We start from the raw sequence: 7,456 nt of genomic DNA on the forward strand, positions 1-7,456 counted from the left end.
CGCGGCTTCCTTTCTCCTGACCCTGACTTTTGGCTTGAGCGTTACTCACCCGGTGTCTGCACAGGGGCTCGATGTTTCTACTCCCAAAGCCTGTCCTCAGGCTCACTTTCTCTGGCTGATTTCCCACGCGGCTGCCTTTGGTCGCTCAGGTCTCTCCTGAGCATGTTAGTCTCCAAATCAGTAGTGAACTTGCAGGTCGCAGAGTAAGACCCCAGTTCCCCCAAACAAATAAAAGTTGTGAGGCTCTACTACGTATTGAGAATACAATGAATGACATAACGTCCCTGATCTGATGGAGCACAACGGTGAGTGGAGAAAGGCAGGCTCCTCAGTAACTCATTGCTATGGTAGTAGGTTTTGAATAGATTGCACACAGGTGAAAGGGTTTCTCGGAGGTTGGGGGGTTGAGGTGCCAGGGAAAGCATCTGAGAAGTATCATTCCGGTAAAAAAATAAAATAAAAAAAATAATAAAGGGAGTCAGGTAGGCATGTAGGGGAAGATTACTCCAAGAAGCAAGAGGTTCAAAAGCAGATGTCTAAAGATGGAAAGTGGTACACTGTTTGCTTAAACCCTAAACTTAGAGTGTGATGAGGATAAAGCCAGGAAGGTAAATCTTGCCTAGTAAATCTGCACACTCCCACCACAAATAATAGAAAGGGAACCTCAAGATTCATGAATGGTTTTAAGATGATCTGTGCTCTTTGTCTCTCCCCATTGTACACTAAATTTTTGTGTATGTGTATGTTAATCCATAGCTTTCATCAATAAAATTCTCCACTGGCTCTAAGATTCAAAGTTTAAAAACCACTGCCCAGACCCTGGCCAGGTAGCTCAGTTGGTTGGAGTATCCTCCAGATGTGCCAAGGTTTCAAGTTCAATACCCAGTCAGGGCATATACAAGAATCAATCAAGGTATGAATTCAGTCCCCAGTCAGGGCTCTTATAAGAATCAAGCAATGGCCCTGACTGGTTTGGCTCAGTGGATAGAGCGTTGCCTGTGGACTGAAGAGTCCCAGGTTCGATTCTGGTCAAGGGCATGTACCTTGGTTGTAGGCACATCCCCAGTGGGAGTGTGCAGGAGTTAGGTGACTGATGTTTCTAACTCTCTAGGCCCTCTCCTTCCCTTTCTGTAAAAAATCATTAAAATATGGGGTTTTTTCTTTAAAAATAATAAGCAAGCAATGGATTTATAAATAAGTGGAACAACATATTGATGTTTTTCTCCCGTCTCTCTAAAATCAATCAATCCATCAAAAAATAATAAATAAAAAAACAACACAACCAAAGGACTTGTGTGCATACATATGGGCCTAGCCAGTGGCCATGGACAACGGGGTTTTTTTGGGGGGGGTCATATCTAGGGAGGGGTTTGGGATGGGAATGGGGGAATAAGGACAATTATGTGAGACCATATCAATTAAAAAACAAAAACAAACAAACAAACAAACAAAAAACCAACCACACATTGGCCCAGTGAAGGACAGTTACAAAGCTATTGTAAGTTGCAAGGAATAGCCCTAACCGGTTTGGCTCAGTGGATAGAGCATCGATGTTTCTAACTCTCTATCCCTCTTCCTTTTTCTCTGTAAAAAATCAATAAAATATATTTAAAAAGAAAAAAGATCTTATAACCTAATTTTTAAAAAATTCAAGGAATAGCCGAAACTGGTTTGGCTCAGTGGATAGAGCGTCAGCCTGTGGACTGAAAGGTCCCAGGTTTGATTCCGGTCAAGGGCATATACATTGGTTGCGGGCACATCCCCAGTAGGGGGTGTGCAGGAGGCAGCTGATTGGTGTTTCTCTCTCATCGATGCTTCTAACTCTCTCTCCCTTACTCTCTGTAAAAATTAATAATATATATATAAAATATTTTTTTAAAATCAAGGAATAGTTGAGAATTTGGTCTAGGGAACATAGAGCACTGAGGTAAGCAAGGGACGTTTTAGAGAAAAAAGGAAAGGGTGTCATGGGGATGAAAATGGGTAAAAGAGCTCTTTTAATATATTCAACCAATATTAAAATGTTTCCAGCAAAGCCCTAATCGGTGGCTCAGTGAATAGAGCGTCGGCCTGTGGACTTAAGGGTCCCAAGATCGATTCCATTTAAGGGCATGTACCTTGGTTGCCGGCACATCCCTAGTAGGGGGTGTGCAGGAGGCAGCTGATCATAGCTTCTCTCTCATCTATGTTTCTAACTCTTTATCCCCCTCTCTTCCTCTCTGTATATTGATTTTTTTACAGAGAGGAAGGGAGAGGGATAGAGAGTTAGAAACATCGATGAGAGAGAATCATCGATCAGCTGCCTCTTGCACACCCCCTACTGGGGATGTGCCCGAAACCAAGGTACATGCCCTTGACCGGAATCAAACCCGGGACCTTTCAGTCCACAGGCCAATGCTCTATCCACTGAGCCAAACTGGTTTCAGCTAAATATATATTTTTTTAAATGTTTCCAGCATAGTGGTTAAGGGTATGGGCTCTGGAGTCACACTGCCTGAATCCCAACTCTGCCGGATTACCAGCCATCTATCCGTGGGCAACTTATTTTACCTCTGTGCCTCAGTTACCTTTCTCTAAAAAGGGGACATAACAGTAAGGACCACTAAGGATCATCTGAACAGTGAGATGACCATGTAAAAGCTTCTTATATAATAGTACTTGGCACATAATAAATGTTTAATAGATATTAGTCCTGCCTGGCCAGTATGATTCAGAAGTTGATCATGGACTCTTGAACTAGGAGGTCACTGTTGGATTCCTGATCAGGGCACATGCCCAGGGTTTTTGGCTCAATCCCCAGTAGGGGGGCTTGCAGGAGGCAGCCAACCGATGATTCTCTCTCATATGTCTATCTCTCTCCCGTCCTCTCTCTGAAATCAGTTTTAAAAAGTATTAAAATGTTCTTTACCATTATATATGCCAAGCAGAGCTCAGGCACAGTTATTTCCCACAGGGAGCCCAAAACCTACAGTGAGGGTGTTGGTTGAGAAGGAAAACTCTCAGAAATAAAAACTGAGAACAAGCCCTGACCATTTTTGGCTCAATGGATAGAGCATCAGCCTGCGGACTGAAGGGTCCCAGGTTTGATTCCAGCCAAGGGCATGTACCTTGCTTGCGGGCACATCCCCAGTGGGTGGTGTGCAGGAAGCAGCTGATTAATGTTTCTCTCTCATCAATGTTTCTATCTCTCTCTTCCTCTCTGTAAAAAATCAATTAAAAAATATATTTTTTTAAAAGCCTGAGAACAAGAGGCAAAGGAACTTGCATTTACCGCCTCAGGGTGAGTTAGGAACTAGAGCAGAGATCACTAATATGAAAACTTTATCAGTCTTGTAACTTCCTCATTTTGGGGTATTTTAGTTCCCCCTCCCCCATCTAACTCCCCATGGTGATTTTTAATATTTAAAAATGTTTTACAGCTGAAACCGCTTTGGCTCAGTCGATAGAGCATCGGCCTCCGGACTGAAGGGTCCCTAGTTCAATTCTGGTCAAGAGCACGTACCTTGGTTGGGGGCACATCCTTAGTGGGGGTGTGCAGGAGGCAGCTGGTCGATGTATCTCTCTCATCGACATTTCTAGCTCTCTATCCCTCTCAATTCCTCTCTGTGTAAAATCAATAAAATATATATATATATTTTTTAATTTTTAATATATTTTATTGATTTTTTACAGAGAGGAAGGGAGAGAGATAAAGAGCTAGAAACGTCGATGAGAGAGAAACATCGACCAGCTGCCTCTTGCACATCCCCTACCGGGGATGTGCCCGCAACTGATGTACATGCCCTTGACAAGAATCGAACCTGGGACATTTCAGTCCGCAGACCGACGCTCTACCACTGAGCCAAACCGGTTTTGGCTCAATAAAATATATTTTTAAAAATGTTTTACAATTACAGTTGACATTCAATATTATTTTATATTAATTTCAGTTTATATTCCCCATAGTTATTAACAGTAAAAATCCTTCACATTGAAAGGATGGGTGTGTTCTTGTTTTAGGGGATAGCAGGAAGGCTGATTATTCTTTGCTTTTAGGAAGGAGAGAACCCCAAGGTAATGGAGTGGGTGACTGTGCCTACTAACGGACCCATCCTAAGCTTGTTAGCAAAAACAGAAATGAGCAAACAGGCCACGTGGACCCACAATCCCAGGCAGAATATGTTGTGTGCCTTCCCCCTCCCCTCAACCCCCTTCTCCAGTCCAAAGCCAAAAACCTTAGCTTTAAAGAGAAACAAATGTTATTTGCAAAAAGGCACACCGGTTTCTCAAGCATCTCCCCCTCTGCCCTTTTCATTTTAATGTTCCACTGAACCCTTGCTGCTCCCCTGAGGAAGTGAGATCTGTGATAGCTAGCAGGAAGTTTTAAGTATGCTCTACTCTGTAATATCCTGCAGATACTGACCGTCCAAGGTACAATGGGGCTGGTAAAGTTCATAGCTAATCCAAGGTCCTCAGTCAGTCTCTTCAGAAGCAATAAAAGCTAGCTCACAATTTCTCTAGTTGTAGCACTTCCTTTCCTCCCCAGGAGAGTAGGAGATGATTCCAACGGGGTGTGAAATGCATAATCCAGATGCTCGGGGACATGACATCTGCAGTGTCTGCAGTTCCCTGAGAAGAAGGAGGTGAACTGTGTCCTCTCGGTTGCCTGGGCTTTCTGTGCTAATGATCTCCTAAAAGGCCCTTTAAATAACAGGTGGCTCCAGCTGGAAGCTAAATATTCTTCTGCCCAAACTAGGCTTAAACTCATGTTTTGCAAACCTGAAAATGAAAGGAACTTTCTCTACGGAAAAAAGAAAGATCACAGACACTGAGAATAAAGTTCTGAGTCCTCTGGCAATCAGTAGACTCCAATGTGAAAAGCAACAACTTAGAAAAGAATTATCTTTTCTTTTAATATATGTTATTGATTTGAGAGAGAGAGAGAGAGAGAGAGAGAGAGAGAGAGAGAGAGAGATCAATGATGAGAGAGAATCATTGATTGGCTACCTCCTGATTGCTCCTTACTGGGGCTTGAGCCCACAACCCGGCATGTGCCCTTGACCTGAATCGAAGCCAAGACCCTTCACAGACTGATGCTCTATCCACTGAGCCAAACCAGCTAGGGCAAGGATGGTCTTTTCTATGAAACTGCCCCTTAATTGTGAATTATCAATTGGTGTCTCTGTTAAAATACTGTATTTTGCAAGTTACTGAAAAAAAAAAAAATCAAAACAGCTCTGCATGGGCTTAAGCTGGTTTTGCTCAGTGGATAGTGTTGGTCTGTGGATGAAAGGGTCCCTGGTTCAATTCCGGTCAAGGGCATATACTTCGGTTGCAGGCTTCTCCCCAACCCAGGCCCTGGTCAGGGCTCATGCAGAGGCAGCCAACCAATGTGCTTCTGTCTTTCCCTCTCTCTTCCATTCTCTCATAAAATCAATGGAAAAATATCTTTGGGTGAGGATTGAAAAACAGAACAAAACAAAACAAAAATACCGAGCTCTGGTTGGGTGGCTCAGTTGGTTGGAGCATAGTCCCTTACACTAAAAAGTTGTGGGTTCGATCCCCGGTGTGGGTGCATATGGGAGGCAACCAATCCGTGTTTTTCACATTGATGTTTCTCTCTCTCTTCCTCTCTCTAAAATCAATTTAAAAAACAACAACATCCTTGGATGAGAATTAAAAATAAAAATAAAAACAAATCATTAGGTGTAGTAGTAAAACTTCAGACTCCCAAGAACACATGGGAACACTTCCATTTGAGAAACAACAAAGTCATGCTGGCAAGGGAGAATTATGAGTGTTTTTCCCAATTTTTGAAATGTATTTTGTTGCATAATTGTTTATTTCCTATGCTGAGGTAACTGCACATGCCTTTCTGCTCCAGCTCTTAAAATGAACAAGGCAGGGCTTACCTATAAAAATATTTTCAATGTGCATCTTGAAAACATTTTTTAAAAATTGATTTCAGAGAGGAAGGGAGAGGGAGAGAGAGATATAGAAATGTCAATGATGAGAGAGAATCATTGATTGGCTGCCTCCTGCACACCCCACACTGGGGGGATGAAGCACACAACCAATGGGGTATGTGCCCTGGCTAGAATCAAACCATGACCTCCTGGTTCATAGATTGACGCTCAACCTCTGAGCCATCAATGTGCATCTTAATAAACCATTTCAGGGGCAGATAACTAAATTTAAGGAATGAAATCTAAGGCACTGAAGCTACTTCGTCTATTCCTCTCTTGCAAAAACTCTGATCTATGGAAAGAAACCACTGACTTGAGAAAACATTTCCTACAGAAAATGTTTTCTTTAGTGTCATAGTTTTGTTGTTTTTTTATCCTCACCCAGAGATATGTTTTGTTTTGTTTGTTTTTTTAAAAAATATATATTTTATTGATTTTGTACAGAGAGGAAGGGAGAGAGATAGAGAGCTAGAAACATCGATGAGAGAGAGTCATCGATCAGCTGCCTCTTGCACACCCCCTACTGGGGATATGCCCACAGCCAAGGTACATGCCCTTGACCGGAATCAAACCCGGGTCCCCTCAGTCCCCAAGCCGACGCTCTATCCATTGAGCCAAACTGGTCTCGGCAAGAGATATGTTTTGTTATTGATTTTGAGAGAGAGCGAGAGAGAGCGAGAGCGAGAGCGAGAGCGAGAGCGAGAGCGAGAGAGAGAGAGAGAGAGAGAGAGAGAGAGAGACATCAATGTGAGAAACATCCATTGGTTGCCTTCTGCAAATTTTTCCACAACCTAGGTAAGTGCCCTGATCCAGAATCAAACCCAAAACCTTTTGGTGTACAGGACAATGCTCCAACAACTGAGCGACCTGGTTAGGGATGGTGTCATAGTTTAAAATAAGAATATATCTTAAGGCTCTTTGATGCTTTTCTGTGGGTGTTTGCCCTCTTTTTCCTTGCTGGTCATTTTTCTTTCTGCTAATGTTTCTTCAGTTTCATGAAATTTGAGTTTTTTAAAATGAGGACTTCAGTACAGTGGCCTCCTAAATTCTTGTTATTAATCATTCTTGGAATCAGGCCCTGTGATATTGAAATCATCCTGCCATTTACCAAGCTAACCAGACAACCTCAAATTGCTGGCATTTGACCCACATTTGATAGATTGCCTTTTAGAGTTGAGAGGTGTCTTCCAGAGTTCTTAAAGACAGTGAAGTGGAATTACTAGGAGCATAAAGGAACAAAGCTGGTAATTCATAGGCTCATGGGACTGGAAAGAATTTTAGAGGATGTCAGTTCAATGTTGCAATACATGAAGCAATTTATTGTGCTCAAGTTTGCAGCAGCCTTAGAGCTCTGAACTCTCTACTAGAAAGAATCACTTTCTCCAGCCAGAATGGATCTGGGAACATGTAAGATGGTCACTCTCTGGGTCTTTATGTCATTTTGGCTCTTCCTTCTCCCCTGCTGTGGAGCTCAGGTTGGTCACTGTGGGGATGGGAAAGAGGACACTCTC

This window comes from Pipistrellus hanaki, assembly GCF_964339955.1.
Source record: "Pipistrellus hanaki genome assembly, chromosome: 4".
Taxonomy (NCBI): Eukaryota; Metazoa; Chordata; class Mammalia; order Chiroptera; family Vespertilionidae; genus Pipistrellus; species Pipistrellus hanaki.